Here is an 18,994-nt window from a genome sequence, read left to right as displayed (position 1 = left end):
GAGCTACAGCTCACTTCATCGGATGCATAGCATATCGTGGAAACTGCAGAAGATGTGCTATGCATCCGATGAAGTGAGCTGTAGCTCACGAAAGCTCATGCTCAAATAAACTGGTTAGTCTCTAAGGTGCCACAAGTCCTCCTTTTCTTTTTACGAATACAGACTAACACGGCTGTTACTCTGAAACCATTCAAGGGGTAATGAGCCATTTACCAAGCATTTGCCAACCCCTAGGTATATACTGTCAGTTTCTGAATTTACTGACAAAAACAGTTGTGCATTACTGTAATATTTACTCAGAACATGTTAGTCTACAGGACTTTAATGAAATATTTTTAAATCAAATTTTAAACTAGTGTGTTGCTGAAGATTATAAAATCGGATCTCTAAAAAATCCTTGCATAGATTTTTAGATGCACAATCTGAGTATTCATCTTTAGCCTTAAATGCTTGGATTTTCAGACATATAGTTTTTTAAATAAATCCTTCAAAAGACCACCCTAATCTAAAATACACATGCGAGCCCGAGCTGCCATCCGGCATAGGGGCACCAGTTTAATAATACTGTATAGGACCCCATAAATCTTAAGGATGGCCCTGTTCTACTGTATGTATGGTCTGTGATTTTAGGTTTTGTTTTAATTTGTCTTTTTGCACTCTTCCTTCCCCTCTCCGGAGCCTTCTCCTCCCCATTCCCGGGAAGCCAGGCAAGTGGCAAGCATCTGGCAAAGCAATCCAAAAATCTGTGGAAGAAGTGTCCGAGACATTTCAGCCATAGACTCCGCCTGCTCGTGGGTTTCTGTGCAGGGAGCAGGGATGGGATGTAACAGAGCAGTGGTTCCCAAAGTGGGGTCTGCCGTGAGTTATGCAGGGGACCACCCCAGACGAGTGGGACCAGAAGGCAACATTCCAGCACTTTTGCCGGCTGGAGGATGCCATTTTAGGGGTGTTCGGTAGTATCAGCACTTGCCCATTCAGGACTCTCCCTTTTAATGTGAAACTACGCATGACGTGATAACTTGTAACAACTGCAGACGGCTAACTTTTGGTTCCTTTGTGAGACTTATTTTAATACAAAAATACTTTTCAATAATAAGCTAACCTAATAGAACACCAACAACATGAAACTTCGGTATAAAAAAAATGGAAGGGGTCCAGGAAATTCAGTCAGATGCCAAAGGGGTCCTTGGAAGAAAAAAGTTTGGGAACCACGGCAACAGAGCAAAGGAGCCAAACATTCCATCGCCTTCGTTTGGGAGGCTACAGACCCAAAAATCATTCTTAACGCAGCCAGCTGGCCCCAAATCTTCATTTTATCTCCTGGAACGTAAAGAGCCTCAATGCTCCGGTGAAAAGATAAAAAGGCAAGCAAAGGCAGCCGTGGTGCTTTTGTAGGAGACAGTGAAAGCTTTCGTAGGTTTTTTACTAAGTTATCTCTCTCCTGTGACTGCTGGGGATTTACGTGAGGGGCTTGATCCTTTTGTGGACAAATTTAGCTCAGCCTCAGGACCAAAAACCAACCAAACTGGAATGGCTCTGGAGTCGCACTTTAAAGATCTGGGATTATTTGATATCTGACATCTTATACATCCAATGGGTAGGGACTATTCCTACTTTTCTCTGGTACATAGGTCCTATTCCCACGTAGATTTCTTTTTGCTGTCCAGGGGCTTGGTTAATTCTGCAACTGACTCCTCCATTAATGCAATGGCTATCTCTGATCATGCCCCTGTTACTCTTCAAACAGCAACAGATCCAGGTGAGAATCAGCCATGTAGACAGAGATTTAATTCTTCCCTTTAGAGCTGAATTTACCCACCCAGGCGGGACTTCTCAGAAAAAGCCGGCAAGCTGCTGGCATACTCAGAGCCGGGGCTAGACCTAAGCAGACTAAGCAATTGCTTAGGTTCCTGAGCAGCTCAAGGAAACCTCTATTAATTATTGGTATGTGTTGTGTGCTGGGCCCCCCAAATATTCCTGCCTAGGGTCCCTCATGGGCTAGCACCACCCAGTGCTGGGTTTACAATGGTGCCAGAAGCTCCAGGGTGCTGGGCCCATGCTCAGAAGGGGCCCCGGCCTGCTCTGCTTGCACTGTTCCCTGAGACCCCACCAGCCCCACGCCACCCACCACTTGCTCCTCTTGGCCTGCCCACCAGCCAGCCAAGGGCTCCTCTCCACCCCCTAGCCCCACCCGCCAGCTTCTTGCCAGCAAGTTAAAGAAGTACGGATTGGATGAATGGACTATAAGGTGGATAGAAAGCTGGCTAGATCATTGGGCTTAAGGGGTACCAATCAACAGCTCGATGTCTAGTTGGCAGCCGCTATCAAGCGGAGTGCCCCAGGGGTCGGTCCTGGGCAGTGTTCCCGCTAATTTTTCCCACCCATGTGCGAAATTAATTTTGTTATGTGCACCAATATGGAGGGGCTATGCGAGAGTTGGGGTGCAGGGATGTGAGGGCTCTGGCTGGGGGTACAGGCTCTGGGGTGGGGCTGGGGATGAGGGGTTTGGGGTGTTGGAGGGACTCCGCAGCTACGGCGAGGAGAGAGGATGCACCCCAGCCCTCTCCCTGCTGCAGCAGCTCCAGGGTTGGGATTGCAGGATAGACGCCCCTTCCCTGGCCCCAGCAGATCCGGGCTGGGGCTGGGTTCGGGCCAGGGAAGGGGCGCTCCAGCTGCTCCTGGGTCTGGGCCGCACCGTCCAGGCTGGGACTGGGGCTGGCCCGCGCCACTGGCCACATCTGGCACCAGGCCGGTCCACACTGCTGCAGCTGCACCTGGGGCCGGGCCAGGCCCCTCCGGCCGCACCTGGGGCTGCACTGGGCTGGGCTGGGATGGGCCGCTCTGCCTGTGCTCGGGACTGGGCCAGGCCACTCCTGGGACTGCACCGCCCCGAGCCACACCTAGGTCCGGGCCAGGCTGCTCCAGCTGCACCTGGGTCCGGGCCACTCCTGGTTCCGGGCCGCGGCTGGGGCCGGAGAGCCCCAGCAGGGCCGGGTGCCCCGGCCATCGCAGGTTGCGACCGGGGTGGGGCGCCCTGCCCACAGAAGGTTGGGGGCCTGCCTAGGTTGGGGCTGGGGGAGGGGCGCCCCTCCGCTGGCCAGGCCCCAGCCACAGCAGGTCCCCACCTGCATGGCGCTAAATAGGCTGCTGCATTGCCATGCAGCTTACAGGGAACTTAGGTCCTGGGGCCGGTTTTGTTCAACATCTTCATTAATGATCTGGAGGATGGTGTGGATTGCACCCTTGCAAGTTCACAGATGACACTAAGCTGTGGGGAGAGATAGATACACTGGAGAGTAGGGATAGGATACAGAGGGACCTAGACAAATTGGAGGGTTGGGCCAAAAGAAATCTGATGAGGCTCAACAAGGACAAGTGCAGAGTCCTGCACTTAGGAAGGAAGAATCCCATGCACCGCTACAGATTAGGGACCGAATGGCTAGGCAGCAGTTCTGCGGAAAAGGACCTGGGGATTACAGTGGACGAGAAGCTGGAGATGAGTCAGCAGTGTGCCCTTGTTGCCAAGGCCAAAGGCATATTGGGCTGCATTAGTAGGAGCATTGCCAGCAGATGGAGGGAAGTGATTATTCCCCTCTATTCAGCACTGGTGAAGCCACATCTGGAGTATTGCGTCCATTTTGGTTCCCCCACTACTGAAGGGATGTGGACAAATTGGAGAGAGTCCAGTGGAGGGCAATGAAAATGATCAGGGGGCTGGGGCACATGATTTACGAGGAGAGGCTGAGGGAACTGGGCTTATTTAGTCTGCAGAAGAGTGAGGGGGGATTTGATAGCAGCCTTCAACTAACTGAAGGGGGGTTCTAGAGAGGATGGAGCTCGGCTGTTCTCAGTGATGGCAGATGACAGAACAAGGAGCGATGGTCTCAAGTTTCAGTGGGGGAGGTCTAGTTTGGATATTAGGAAACACTATTTCACCAGGAGGGTTGTGAAGCACTGGAATGGGTTCCCTAGGGAGGTGGTGGAATTTCCATCCATAGAGGTTTTTAAGGCCTGGCTTGACAAAGCCCTGGCTGGGATGATTTAGTTGGGGCTGGTCCTGCTTTAAGCAAGGGGTTGGACTAGATGATCTCCTGAGGTCTCTTCAAACCCTAATCTTCTATGTTTCTCTCTGCTCCCTGGCCAGACCCCAGTGCACCTCCAGCTCTGGGCAGTCTCGGCTTCCCACCACCTGTGCGGCCTCACCTGTCTCCCTGGAGCTGAGCAGCCTGGGATGGGTGCAGAAGCCTGGCCAGTCTCAGTCAATTGATGGGGGGCAGTGTGGGGAGCTTGGCTGGGCCCCTCCAGGCAAGTGGGTCCTGAGGGAGGCTGGCTGGGGCAGGCCCTGGCCTGGCTGATCGTGCCACTCCAGGAGTGATTCCCCGCCCCGGGACCAGCCCTGGCTGCACTGGCAGCTCAGCCCGGCAGACACAGTCGCCTCCCAGCAGGGCCGATGAGTGCAGCCAGGAGGCAGGGCCTGGGGGAGTGGGTCTCTGGGGGACCTAGGGTGCTGCTGGGCTGTGAGAGGCTGGGGAAGATCTGTGTGTTGGGGCACTAGGGAGTGGGGGTTCTGTGGGGGGTGCTGGGCAGTTGTGGTGGGGCTGTGGACAGGGGGGCACTGGACGGGGTGATGGTGTGCAGGGCGCTGTGCATTTGTAGCAGGATCTGGAGGGCGGCGCTGGGCATAGCGGGTCCGAGGGGGGTCTGGCCATAGGGAATCGGAGGGCGGGGGGGGTGTTCTCGTGTTGGGAGGGGATGTGTGGTGCGGCATGGTCCGCGCCGCGAGGGGAAGGGGCAGGCTGGCAGCACAGGGCTGGGCAGGCCACTGTGCATCTGGCAACTGCCGGTTTGTAAATAGTGCCCTTGCACTGGGCTGGGCAGAGCGGGGCCACCCCTGCCACGCCATACCCGTGCCTGCCCCCTGGCTCCGGGGACTGACCCCCCCGCACCATGCTCCATTGGCCCCATGGGGGCCCACAAATATGTTTGGCACTGGGCCCACAGAAGGTTAATCCGGCCCTGGCACCACCACTGGGCATACTGCTCATGTACAAGAGACCTCTCCATGTAGAATCATGGCCTTCCGTGACAATTGTGGTAAATTATGTACTTCACCTAAAGATAACAATCAAGTCCTTTAATTTCCATAAAGATCTGTACAAATTGGACACAAACCCCTCCGCAGATGCTTTGGATCAATTCTTCCGAAATACTACATGACTGCAAATTTCTGTAGCCCATTATGGAAACCTTGACGCATGCCATGGAGGATGAGTTAATTGAGGTGACTATGAATATGAAAGTGGGGACAGCCCCTAGGCCAGATGGCTTCCCTGCTAAATTCTTTCGGCGCCTCCTTGACCTCTTATCTGACAAAATGCTTAAACTGTTTAATGAGTCACTTCTAGAAGGCACCTTTTCCCCCTATGCTGAGGGAAGCCCTAACCTCAGTTATTCCTCAACCAGGAAGAGATGCCACATTATGTTCCAGTTAGAGGCCAGTTTCACTTATTAATAGTGACATCAAAACATTGGCAAAAGTTATCGCGACGAGACTGGGAAAGGTCTGGGGTTCTGTCATACACCCAAATCAAGTCGGGTTTGTCAGAGGCCAGTATGGCTCTGATAACCTTCGACAACTCGTTGATATGATAGCAGTGAAATATGATGACCCCAAACCACAAGTCATATTAGCCTGACATGCAGAAAAGGCTTTTGACAGAGTGGACGGAAGGTATGTGTTTTAGACCCTACAAAAATTTGGATTTGGACCCACATTTAGTTCCTGGATCCAACTGTTATATTCTCACTCAACCTCCCAGACCACAGCCAATAGCTGCATGAGCTCATCCAGATATTTGAGGCATACAACTTGGTTCCATGGAGTATAAATTGATGTTATATGCAGACAATACCCTTTTATATATATCCAAATGAGAAACCTCTATTCCAGCCCTCCTATCACTAACCCAAAAATTTGGAGCAATAACTAGTTACAAAATCAACTGTGAAAAATCATAACTATGGGAAATCTCCTGGTTGTCATGGAGTGAGGCTTTTTCCTCAATAGAATTTCTATAGCCAAAATGATACAATTAAAAGTATCTGGGTGTAAAAGTACAAAGACACATTATCAAACCAGTGAAGATAAATTTAGATCCTGGGCTCTCTGCAATAACTAGTGATACAAATAGGTGATACCTTCTCTCCCTGCGGGAAAGGGTTAAGACAAGACAAATGAATATTGTAAAGCCGCCTACCGGTATATATCCCTCCATCTTATTTCAGAAAATTTAGCCACATTATTAGAGCCTTTCTGTGGGGCCGTGGTCAACACCCATGACTCTCCCTTAAACTCCAGCTCCCTATAGCCAAGGGCAGGCGAGGTTGGGCTCCCAGACCTACAAAACTACTACTGTATTAAGCTTTTATCATGTCACAGATGTCAAATTGGTCCTGGCATGCTAACACCCTCATGCCCACCTGGGTGGAAATGAAAGGGTATTAAGGACCTGGGGATTACAGTGGACAAGAAGCTGGATATGAGTCAGCAGCGTGCCCTTGTTGCCAGATGGCTAAAGGCATATTGGGCAGCATTAGTAGGAGCATTGATAGCAGATTGAGGGAAGTGATTGTTCCCCTCTATTCGACACTGGTGAGGCCACATCTGGAGTACTGTGTCCAGTTTTGCCCTGCCCCCCCCACTACAGAAAGGATGTGGACAAATTGGAGAGAGTCCAGCGAAAAGCAACGAAAATGATTTGCGGGCTGGGACACATGACTTATGAGGAGAGGCTGAGGGAACTAGGATTGTTTAGTTTGCACAAGAGAAGAGTGAGGTAGGATTTGATAGCTGCCTTCAACTACCTGAAGGGGGGTTCCAAAGAGGATGGACCTCGGCTGTTCTCACTGGTGGCAGATGACAGAACAAGGAGCAGTGGTCTCAAGTTGCAGTGGGAGAGGTCTAGGTTGGATATTAGGAAAAACTTTTTCACTAGGAGGGTGGTGAAGCACTGGAATGGGTTCCCAAGGGAGGTGGTGGAATCTCCATCCTTAGAGGTTTTTCAGGCCTGGCTTGACAAAGCCCTGGCTGGGATGATTTGGTTGGGGTTGGTCCTGCTTTGAACAAGGGGTTGGACGAGATGACCTCCTGACGTCCCTTCCAACCCTAATCTTCTGCCATTCTAATGCATCCAATTCCCCCCATAGTCAGGGATGAGGGCTTTGACTCTTTTCTAACACAAAAGCAGCAATATGACCCGCCACTTCCGCGGGGCAGCAACACTTACAGTTAACAGATTTCAGAGTAACAGCCGTGTTAGTCTGTATTCGTAAAAAGAAAAGGAGTACTTGTGGCACCTTAGAGACTAACCAGTTTATTTGAGCATGAGCTTCTGCAGTTTCCACGATATGCTATGCATCCAATGAAGTGAGCTGTAGCTCACGAAAGCTCATGCTCAAATAAACTGGTTAGTCTCTAAGGTGCCACAAGTACTCCTTTTCTACTTACAGTTAAAACACTTGCTAACGTATCAGTTTGGTCCAGCTGCCCTAGTCTGGAGTGCTTTGTGAAAGCAAGTTATCCCAGCCCTTAACGAACCCCAATGGCAGTGCACAACCCCGGCTATGCCGGCTTCAGCCAAAGATTCTTTGGACTGTGCAGACTGGGGGCCTTGTCCTCTGAGGGTTGCTGGCGCTGTAATAAAGAAAAAGGAACCCTGATGCACGTGCTATGCGATTCTCCAACAGCTGTGGAAAGTGGTAGACGGACACGAGTGAAAATAGTGCTTGGCTTCAGCGGGAAAGTATATCCTACCTGACATACCTACTACGCTGGGTTTTACTCCAGGGCAAGGGCTTTGGCACTTGAGGGCTGCGCCGATTACCAAGCACACAACTGTACAAAAAGGGAGGAGTAGGCTAATGCCCAGACCAGAGCAGAGGGCGTCAGAGCGGTTTGAGTTAGCAGCAAAGGAAAAAAAAAATCGCTCTTTGAGGTAGAGAGCACGGATATGAATCTGAAGAAACGTGGGCCCTGTTTCTTCATACGTTTGGAGAAAGAATGCTGAGACAGCGCAAATGATGCCAGACTTCCATTCCACCGGATCTCGATTTCACCCCCTCTTCCTGCCACCCTCCACCGGTCCCCTCCTTCCCTTTTTTGACTCTGTGTGTATATCTTTATTTTTTTACGGTTATCCCCACCCTAAGTTGTTAAATCTGTGCAACAGTCTGATTTTGCATTGTCTGGGCATGCAGCTTTGACAAGACATCAAGTTGCATAATTTTATTGGCTATCCTGTGACTTGCGGTATTTGGTCCCATATACAAGCTGTAGGTCATTTCCCTTTTTGTATAGTCTAATGTTGGTTTCTTTATGAAAATTAATAAAAATTAAAATCACCAAAAAAAAAAATTCACCCATTGAAAAATCAAACCAAACCACTGGGCTCAGCGGCCAACTCCAAGGGGCAGGGGAATAATTACCCATACTGGGCAGGCCCTGCCCCAAGGTTTGAAAAGGTTAATGTTAACTGCTCAGTGCCTCAGTTTCCCCACCTGTAAAATCAGGACCAAACAGCTTAGAAGGGGGATCCTCTGAAGATTAACTCTTTAGTGTCTGTAAGCCACTAGGCGGGCAAAGTGTTTTTGTCCTTTAACCCCTTTAAATGGCTATTACACAGTAGAGCATGTCCCAGTGTCTCTCACATGCTGCTATGCAGTACACAGGAGTGGGGCTTGGCACGTATAGGGAGATCATTGTGTGGCCACAAAACCCTCCATGGTTTACAAAATGCATTCCTCCCCCAGATTAGGCAACCCAGATTAAAGTGTTTGGCAAGAGACTATCATAAAAATCTCACAGCCTCAGACAGACAGGAAAGGGAGTCTGCAGCAGAGTGAGAGGCATGAAAGTGACCCACAGGGACCAGTCAAAATTACTGTCACACAGACACCCTCGCTTTTGATCGGGAGACAATGCACTGGCTAAATGAATGATCTGGGTCACTGAGAAATACTACTTCACGTTTCCCTCAGCAAAAGGCACTGCAGGCCCAGCGTGGTCACAGTAGAACCATAGGCCTGGCCCTGGCCCCACCTCTGCCCCTAACTCACGCTGGGACCTTAGGCACACTTCACGTGGCTTCTCAGTGCCTCGCTTTCCTCATCTGGATACAGAGAACAATATCATCCACCTTGCAGGCTTGGAGGTTTATTAACCATTTAGTCCCTGACCCTTCAGTGATGCAGCATCAGAACTGACTGTCTATTATTCATATCCTTTGTTTATCCACAACAGTGTGACTTTCTGTTTGCTGCGACACAATGTCTTTGAGCGTGTCTGCACAACCATTAATCCGCGGCTAGCTGGGGTGTGAATCTACCCTGCACTAGCCTGCCACGGACTAACTGTCCATGCGGCTCTTGGTGGCGCACATTAGCAGTTCATTAACACCCTTTGATTAGCCCTGTTTCCAAGAGGACTAGCTGAAAGTGCACTAACAGTTCGCTGCAAACTAAATGTTTGTGCAGACAGGCCCTTCCTGGGGTCTCACGGCTGTCACATCTCCACCAGTCCAGATTAGATTTGATCACTTTACATGCATAAAGATGGGGTTTTTTCAGACTGCCATTTTATGCAAATTACAACCGAGATCTGAAAGTCAAGCGGAGTTCCTTGTGGTTCACACATCACCATCACCAACCCTAGTTCTGGGATAGATTCACTCCCATGCCCCGTGCCCTATATACTTCTCTGGCAGAGAAGAGGGGCCAGAACTGGGCCCAAAGGTCCAGAGGGGAATTTCCCCAGCACAGCTACAGTGTGGGGCCTCTACCATGTCCCCTTCTCACAGGGCCTGTCAGAGTGGGAGGGGAAATGTCAGAGAAGCTCCATAGTACAGGGCCCTACAGAGGTTCCGGGCTGCCCTTCAGCACAGAGCAGCCTGCAGGAAACTCTATATGCGGTGGCTATAAATTAGAGCACCCCTGGGACTGCTCTAATTTATGCCAGGGACCGTACAGGCCCTCAGAGAAGACCATAATCTTGAGTGTTCAAAGCTGGTTTACAGCCACTTTAGCCCTCCCCGCCAGGGCCGGTGCAACCACTAGGCGAACTAGGCGGTCGCCTAGGGCGCCAAGGGGTTGGGGGTGGCGGTGGAGCGGAGGTGAGCTGGGGCAGGGGGGCGCAGGGAGGGCCGCCTGCAGCAAGTAACGGGGGCGGGGGGCGCAGGGGAACCGCTCCCCGGCCCAGCTCGCCTCTGCTCCGCCTCCTCCCCCGAGCACCGCCCCGCTCTGCTTCTCTCCCTCCCAGGCTTGCGGCGCCAAACAGCTGATTGGCGGGAGAAGCGGCAGCGTGCTCGGGGAGGAGGCGGAGCAGAGGTGAGCTGGGGCGGGGAGCTGCTGCACGCGGCTCCCCGGACCGAGGGGAGGGGCGGGCGCAAGGTGGAAGTTCTGCCGAGGACGTGAAACCTCCTTGCACCGGCCCTGCTCCCCGCGCTGTTGGAGGCCCAGCACAGCATCTTAACTGCCGCCCCCAGTTACATCTCGGTAACTCCTCTGCCCCCAGCACTCACTCCCGTTAACCCTGCAGAGCCGAAAGAGCTAGGGGACAGCAGGCTGGATTCCACCCTGCCACTGCAGTTGCACCAGGGAGTGGGGAATCGGGCCCACTCTACGTTGGTGTACCATGCCCCTTAGCACAGGTTTCACCAGCTCCCACTCCTCTTGGAATCTGGCCCGGGGATCACAGCTCTGCTCCACCTCCAGTAGGAGACCAGCGCCGTTCAAGTACAGTTGTTACCAGACTCTGGAATATGAACGAGAGGCTGCGCGGCAGCTCTCCAGCACCACTTCCTGCAAGCCATTGCCCTCTGATACCACGGAGGGTTACCAAAAGAAACTGCACCATCTGCTCAAGAAACTCCCTGAAAAAGCACAAGAACAAATCAGCACAGACACACTCCTGGAACCCCGACCTGGGGTCTTCTATCTGCTACCCAAGATCCATAAACCAGGAAATCCTGGACGCCCCATCATCTCAGGCATTGGCACCCTGACAGCAGGACTGTCTGGCTATGTAGACTCCCTCCTCAGGCCCTACGCTACCAGCACTCCCAGCTATCTTCGAGACACCACTGACTTCCTGAGGAAACTACAATCCATCGGTGATCTTCCTGAAAACACCATCCTGGCCACTATGGATGTAGAAGCCCTCTACACCAACATTGCACACAAAGATGGACTACAAGCCATCAGGAACAATATCCCTGATAATGTCACGGCTAACCTCGTGGCTGAACTTTGTGACTTTGTCCTCACCCATAACTATTTCACATTTGGGGACAATGTATACCTTCAAATCAGCGGCACTGCTATGGGTACCCGCATGACCCCACAGTATGCCAACGTTTTTACGGCTGACTTAGAACAACGCTTCCTCAGCTCTCATCCCCTAACGCCCCTACTCTACTTGCGCTATATTGATGACATCTTCATCATCTGGACCCATGGGAAAGAAGCCCTTGAGGAATTCCACCATGATTTCAACAATTTCCATCCCACCATCAATCTCAGCCTGGACCAGTCCACACAAGAGATCCACTTCCTGGACACTACGGTGCTAATAAGCGATGGTCACATAAACACCACCCTATACCAGAAACCTACTGACCGCTATTCCTACCTACATGCCTCCACACCACACGATCCATTGTCTACAGCTAAGCTCTACGATACAACCGCATTTGCTCCAATCCCTCAGACAGACAAACACCTACAGGATCTCTATCAAGCGTTCTTACAACTACAATACCCACCTGCTGAAGTGAAGAAACAGATTAACAGAGCCAGAGGAGTACCCAGAAGTCACCTACTACAGGACAGGCCCAACAAAGAAAATAACAGAACGCCACTAGCCGTCACCTTCAGCCCCCAACTAAAACCTCTCCAACGCATCATCAAGGATCTACATCCTATCCTGAAGGACAACCCATCACTCTCACAGATCTTGGGAGACAGGCCAGTCCTTGCTTACAGACAGCCCCCCAACCTGAAGCAAATACTCACCAGCAACCACATACCACACGACAGAACCACTAACCCAGGAGCCTATCCTTGCAACAAAGCCCTTTGCCAACTGTGTCCACATATCTATTCAGGGGACACCATCACAGGGCCTAATCACATCAGCCACACTATCAGAGGCTTGTTCACCTGCACATCTACCAATGTGATATATGCCATCATGTGCCAGCAATGCCCCTCTGCCATGTACATTGGCCAAACTGGACAGTCTCTGCGTAAAAGGATAAATGGATACAAATCAGACGTCAAGAATTATAATATTCAAAAAACCAGTCGGAGAACACTTCAATCTCTCTGGTCACTCGATTACAGAGATCTAAAAGTGACAATTCTTCAGCAAAAAAACTTCGAAAACAGACTCCAGTGAGAGACTGCTGAATTGGAATTAATTTGCAAACTGGATACAATTAACTTAGGCTTAAATAGAGACTGGGAGTGGATGGGTCATTACAAAAAGTAAAACTATTTCCCCATGTTTATCCCCCCCCCCGCCCCGGTTCTCAGAAGTTCTTGTCAACTGCTGGAAATGGCCCACCTTAATTATCACTACAAAAGGTCCCCCCTTTCCCCCCCCCCCGCTCTCCTGCTGGTAATAGCTCACCTTAAGTGATCATGCTCCTTACAGTGTGTATGGTAACACTCATTGTTTCATGTTCTCTGTGTATATAAATCTCCCCACTGTATTTTCCACTGAATGCATCTGATGAAGTGAGCTGTAGCTCACGAAAGCTTATGCTCAAATAAATTGGTTAGTCTCTAAGGTGCCACAAGTACTCCTTTTCTTTTTGCGAATACAGACTAACACGGCTGCTACTCAGACTCTGGAGAGGTTCCTGAAGACAGGTTTCACCCCTGCTGCTGCAGTGTATTTTCCCACGGGACTTTGAACAGTGCGATTTCAAGCTACACTGCACGACATTGTCACAGCTTTTAATCCCATGCTCTGGGGCAAATTCAGAGGCAAGTTTCAGAAGCTCTAGACGGAGCTCAAATTAGCTCAACATACACCTTTAGCCAACCCCATCAACACAGGTGTGGCACCGGCTTAACCTCCTATAAATACCTAGGACTACCAAGGGTCCATTTACCCTGCAACTGGGAGCTAGCACATTAAAAGGAGCAGGGAAGACAGGGGTAGCATGGGTGGTGCCTGGGGCTAGCCACCCGAATACATACCCAGAGGCTCCAGGCGGGTTTGTACTTGGGCGGTGAGCCGGAGCTGCCGCCCACGGCTACTCCCAGCTACACTGCTATTTTTAGCATGCTAGCCCCAGCAGAGCTAGCGCATGTCTGTCTACCCAACGCGCTGCAGCGTACAAGTACCCGAAGACTGATACCCACATACCACTGCGTAGCTTACACAACCCTCCTGACACGTCACTGCTAATTCAGGCCTGTGTCTGTAATTCTTTAATCAACAAGCACGCCCCCGTAGGAAGGTGCAAGGAGCTGACAGCCGAATTTCTAGGATATGGTGAGGAAGACACAGGCACATTAACAGCTGCTTTCACCTCACCCCGCTGCATCTGATAAGCACCCACGTGGCTGAAGTTCGCTCGTGCAAATCAGAGCGATATGGGAATTACCAACAACGCAAAGGGTAGTTCTGCCCTGGAGTACTAGGCTGTGCGTCAGGGGACTGGCATGTTACAATGACAAATAGCTGAATGCATGGGAATAGGAGAGGCCTTCCAGTCTTATTGTCAGGGGAACCTGCATGTGCGCTGTGGGTAGAAGCAGGCTGGGTGAGATGCAGTCCTAGTTCCCCCATGTGCAGCTCTGCAGATGCAGCAGGGCAGGAGAGCAGTGCATTGGCAAAGCAGGAGCAGAGGAGGACTGGAGTAGCAGGGGGTGTGGCAGGTCACAACTGAGGTGCATCTGCAGAGCTGGTTTGGTGTTCAGATGGCAATGCAAAGAAAGGGGACAGACAGACAGACATGAACGGGAAGGTGAGATGGAAGGTGGCTATGCAACCTGCCAAATAGATTTCAACTCTAGTGCTACTGATTTCACGGCCAGTCTAGCTCAAGTCACCACAGACCCCTCAGAACCGCCTGGAATCATCCAGTCACAGATTAAATGGGGAGGAGCATCCATTACATACAAGCCTATGGCTCTGAGCACAAGCCAGGCAGCCTGCATCAGGGAAGGGCATGAACCTGATCAAGCGATGCAGCAACTCCCCACGACAAACACAAGATAAAAGAAACAGGAACTGAAATGTGCTTTAAGACAGCTCCTGGATAAACCACCAAAATGAAAGGAGAACACAGCATGACAGCCCACTTACAACTTCCAGCTCTGAATCAGGCAACGGCCAAGCAGAAAACAACCAGAGTCCCCTGAAACAGGGTTAATTCTGCTCAGCCCATTCCATCCATAGATCTTAAAACGCTTGGTGATGGTGGGGGAGCGTCATGATCCCCACTCTTTAGCCTCACAGCACCCCTGTGGGGTACACCAGCATTATCCCCATTTTACTGATGGGAAGACCGAGGCACAGGAGGGGGGAACTATTTCACCAAGATCACTCAGAAAGAGAACCCCGGTGTCCTGTCTTCCAGCCCCACGCTCTAGCCACTACCCCATGCTGTTTCCCTTTACAGGAGCGTTCTCCATCTCTCCATTGTGTATTGAATCCTACCCAGTAACGAACATTTCCTGCCCGCCTCATGATTCTTTACTCCTCTGCCCCTCTGCTGCTATTTCTCTCTGAATTAGCTGAATCTACAGGGATCAGTTGGTCGGAAAGAGGCTAAGCAATACATAAAAGTGGTATCATCCGTCCACGCATGCTGTTTTATTAAGGTTCCCTGTCAACGGCCTGTCTTATCAAGTTTCAGAGTAACAGCCGCGGTAGCCTGTATTCGCAAAAAGAAAAGGAGTACTTGTGGCACCTTAGCGACTAACCAATTTATTTGAGCATGAGCTTTTGTGAGCTACAGCTCACTTCATCGGATGCATACTGTGGAAACTGCAGAAGACATTATATACACAGAGACCATGAAACAATACCTCCTCCCACCCCACTCTCCTGCTGGTAATAGCTTATCTAAAGTGATCATCAAGTTGGGCCATTTCCAGCACAAATACAGGTTTTCTCACCCCCCCCCTTTCCCAAAACACACACACACACACACACACACACAAACTCACTCTCCTGCTGGTAATAGCCCATCCAAAGTGACCACTCTCTTTACAATGTGCATGATAATCAAGGTGGGCCATTTCCAGCACAAATCCAGGTTTTCTCACCCCCCCACCCCCATACACACACAAACTCACTCTCCTGCTGGTAATAGCTCATCCAAAGTGACCACTCTCCTTACAATGTGCATGATAATCAAGGTGGGCCATTTCAAGTTTCCCTCTCACAAATAAGGCAGCAATCTTCACTCCAGCCCCTACGCTCTGCCAGGCAACCAAGATGAAGAAACACATGCTGCTGAGACACTCAATTCTTTCCCTTCTTCACCCCCAGCAGGCTTTTTATAGAAGCAACAACAACAACAAAACCACAAGTAAATAATCCAGTACCTTTTTTTTTTTTTTTAGCTGCGAGATCTGAATTCTGAAGCCCGGCGCTCCATTCCCCCTTCTCTAGCTTCCTTCACTGTCAGAATTAGCTACGGGTGGTGCTGCTTGCTGGGGAACTTCCTCAAATGCTGCTACAGCAACCGGGAACTTACCAGAAAAGAAAAAAAAAAACACACACACACACGCGACATTAACAATTGTACTCTTATGAGAGCGTGTTGCAATGACCTTCATTTAAATGCAGGCTGCCAGAGCCTTCAGCCATTCGTTTAAGATAATTAAGATGATCTTAAGGGGGGTGGGGGGGAACCCGGCCACCTCCACAATCACAGCCCCAGGAGTGTGAACACCCAGCTCAGAGAGCAGAGATCACACCCACTCCCACACACTACCTGGGGCATCTGGGCTAACATGGCCTGGAGCACACACTGCTATTGACACTGCTGACCAACCCCCTCCTGAGTCACACGGCTCACTCCTGCTCCACATGACCACAGAGGCCGGTGACTCTGCCTGACCTGGGGACTCTCCTCCTTCCTCTTTAGCCCTGATGGCTCTGTTTGTCATTTCTTTACAAACATGCTTCACGTCTTAGCCAACCAACCAAAAAAGAATGGAGAGAAACGGAGACTGGGGTGTATAATTTATAACAGGTGCCTTTGCGCGGGGCTCTTGGGCCGCCTGGAAAGGTCTACAATGCTGGCTCACTGGACGGGTGTCTTTTTGCATACCCCTAACCAACATGGTAGGCCAACAAAGCTTTGTAATGTAGATCTGGTGCTGGTCCAGTATGTTCTCAGACGCTTCAGAGAAAGGAGTAAGAACCCTGCAATAGAAGATTGGGATAATGTGCATCCCCAGGAGGTCTCACCTTGGCCTCTAACAGTTAGAGATTGGCTTAGATCCTGAAGCATGGAGTTTAATAACCCTGCTAAAATATTTGGCTGCCATTAATTATGATAACAGTGGATATGCTTGATATAAAGCTCTTAAATGTCCAACCCCTTTCTGACTCTCACTGCACATTCAGCCTCAGTGGCACTGCGGTGGACACAGCTGTGTGAAAAGGCACTTCCTTTTGTATTTGTCACCTTTTAATGTCAGCAAATGTCCCCTGGCTCTTAGCAGCACTTCCGAATACTGCTTAAAGAAAAGGAGTTTCTTTCATGAGCTTCATCAGATGCATTCCGATGAAGCGAGCTGTAGCTCACGAAAGCTTCTGCTCAAATAAATTGGTTAGTCTCTAAGGTGCCACAAGTACTCCTGTTCTTTTTGCGAATACAGACTAACACGGCTGCTACTCTGAAACCTGAATACTGCTTGTAACTACTAGCTGGGGTGAGTCATTTCCTCAGGATTTCTGGTGTTCTCCAAGAGGGAAATAATTCAAGAAACACCTTCGCTTTATTCTTGCAATGAACTTTAATTGCCACTCACAAAAAGATTCAAAATTCTGTAAAACGTTTGTGCTGGGGTTGGAAACTGACATCAGCCGTTAGTTTTTTTTTCCCCCCACACAATTATGCTTCTTTTAGAAACCAGCAAGATTTTACACACAAGCAGAGAACACTGGATACATTACAGGACAGACAGAACATTTGTCTCGTCCTAGATTGGGACAGCCATGGCTCTAAAAACTAACAACAGTTAGTGCAAATATGTCTGAACACAGCAACAGTGGAGACATTCATTAGCAGCGCTCAGTGCTGTGGGCAGATCTCCGTGAACCAAGTGCAAAGCAATTGATATTTAAATGTTGGTAATTTAGTCTTACCATAAAAGCTCCCCATGTCAGATCTAAGGCGGCTGACTGCAAATTAATTTAATGAGGCAACCCATATTTAGTGAATGTGCAGTTTAGGATATTATAAGTAATTTGTATCACAGCTCCAGATTTCCGGACCTTCAACCGTCACAGGTATGAGAATGCCAAGGCCTCGTCCGAGCAAGAGACGGCATGTGGAATCTGCTGAGCCACGATTGCACCACACTTAATGTGACTCCTCTCTGCGAAAGGGGGGAAAACCCTTTAAAAATGGGCCCTCCCAGGCCAGCAAGAGAGCTGGCTTTCTGGGATCCAATTCCCAGAGCAAGCAGAGTGCCGGGAGCAGATAGCCCAGCAGAGAAGCAGGCTGCGGCCGGCAGAAGCTGCAGCAGCTGGGGGCCCTGCATCCAGACAGTAGAAAAGGAACTCAGGGACGCAGAGACAGCAGTCCTGTGCCCAGAGCACTTAAAGAGACAGTAACCTGAACATGTGTGTGTGTGGCAGCCAGAGACAGGGCATTAGCCTGGGGAAGAGGATAATGTTACCCGAGCTGGTGTTAGACTCAAAGGGAATCTCATCAGTGGCAGACTCCATAACAGAGACTGCTACATAGGGAGGTAGCAATGGCCAGACTGCATTAGACCCATGGCCCAACTATCCCGGCATCCCGCCTCTGACAGTGGCCAACACCAGGTACTCCACAGGAAGAGTTAAAAACCCCACCGCAGCCGTTGTGGGATAATCGGCTCCCCCCTCCCCCCCGCTCTCATTATTAGAGATCAGGAGGAAAACTAATTAGAGACTGATTTAAACCCTGAAGCATAAGGTTCCTCTCCCTGCCAACAGCTTTATTGTCACTAATTATGATAACCCTGGATATTCTTTATATCCATGTAAATGTCCCATTAGTCTTTGAACTTTGCTGAGTTCTCAACTTCAATGACATCCAGCGGCAGTGAGTTCCACGGTCTGATTGTATGTCTTGTGTTACGGGGAAGGAGTATTTTGTTTGATCAGGTTTTGCATGTCCCTGTCACAGGGTGGCTGGCCCCAGTTAATGAAGTAGATTCAGCGATCCTGCGTCAGAGCAGGTGCTCCCAAGTCAGCAGCACCGAAGGCTATAAAAGGCCAGGAAGAGACCCAGTGTGAAAGCCCTGGTGAGGACGAGTAAGGTGAAGTCAGGAGACTGGAGGCAGCCTCGAGGGACTGCAGGCCCTTTCTGGAAAGAGGGAGGAATTAGCAGGAAAGCCAGTGGAGGGGCTAGCAAGCTGTCTTTCCTGAGCCAGAGAGAGCCAAGACCAGAGAAGGCTGCAGAGGGTGGAAGGCTGAAGGCAGCAGAGGGAGATGCCTGCAGGCTCTCAGAGCTGAAACCAGAGGGCCACAGGTGACGGGGAAGCACCTGGGGGCTACAGAGGAGCCCTAGAGCAGCAGTTCTCAACCAGGGGTCTGGGGCCCTCTGGGGGGCCGCGAGCAGCACCAAAATAAGCCAGAGAGCAGGGCTAGCGTTAGACTCACTGGGGCCCAGGGCAGAAAGCCAAATCCTGAGCCTCAGGCTTTGGCTTCAGCCCTGAGCAGTGAACAACTTAGCTTTGCGGGGAGCCCTGTGGC

General features: G+C 50.5%; 1 protein-coding gene across 10 annotated transcripts in view; it reads right to left on the bottom strand.

Moving 5' to 3' along the window:
- Window positions 1–18,994, bottom strand: part of ARAP1 (ArfGAP with RhoGAP domain, ankyrin repeat and PH domain 1) — a 219,474-nt gene that overhangs the window by 166,144 nt on the left and 34,336 nt on the right. For 5 of the 10 annotated variants that reach the window (XR_006285437.1, XM_037914114.2, XM_037914392.2 and 2 more), the window contains exon 2: window positions 15,622–15,768. The exons of 3 other annotated variants lie outside the window; for them this stretch is intronic. The gene's annotated coding sequence lies outside the window, so the exon portion shown is untranslated. Of the gene's footprint in view, window positions 1–6,198; window positions 6,202–15,621; window positions 15,769–18,994 lie in introns of all 10 variants that reach the window. 2 more of the 10 variants (XR_006285436.1, XR_006285438.1) reach the window with 2 other exon arrangements.

This window comes from Chelonia mydas, chromosome 1 (genome assembly GCF_015237465.2).
Source record: "Chelonia mydas isolate rCheMyd1 chromosome 1, rCheMyd1.pri.v2, whole genome shotgun sequence".
In the NCBI taxonomy this organism is placed as follows: domain Eukaryota; kingdom Metazoa; phylum Chordata; order Testudines; family Cheloniidae; genus Chelonia; species Chelonia mydas.
Note: the sequence above shows the minus strand (reverse complement) of the source record. Positions and strands in the feature narration are given on the sequence as shown.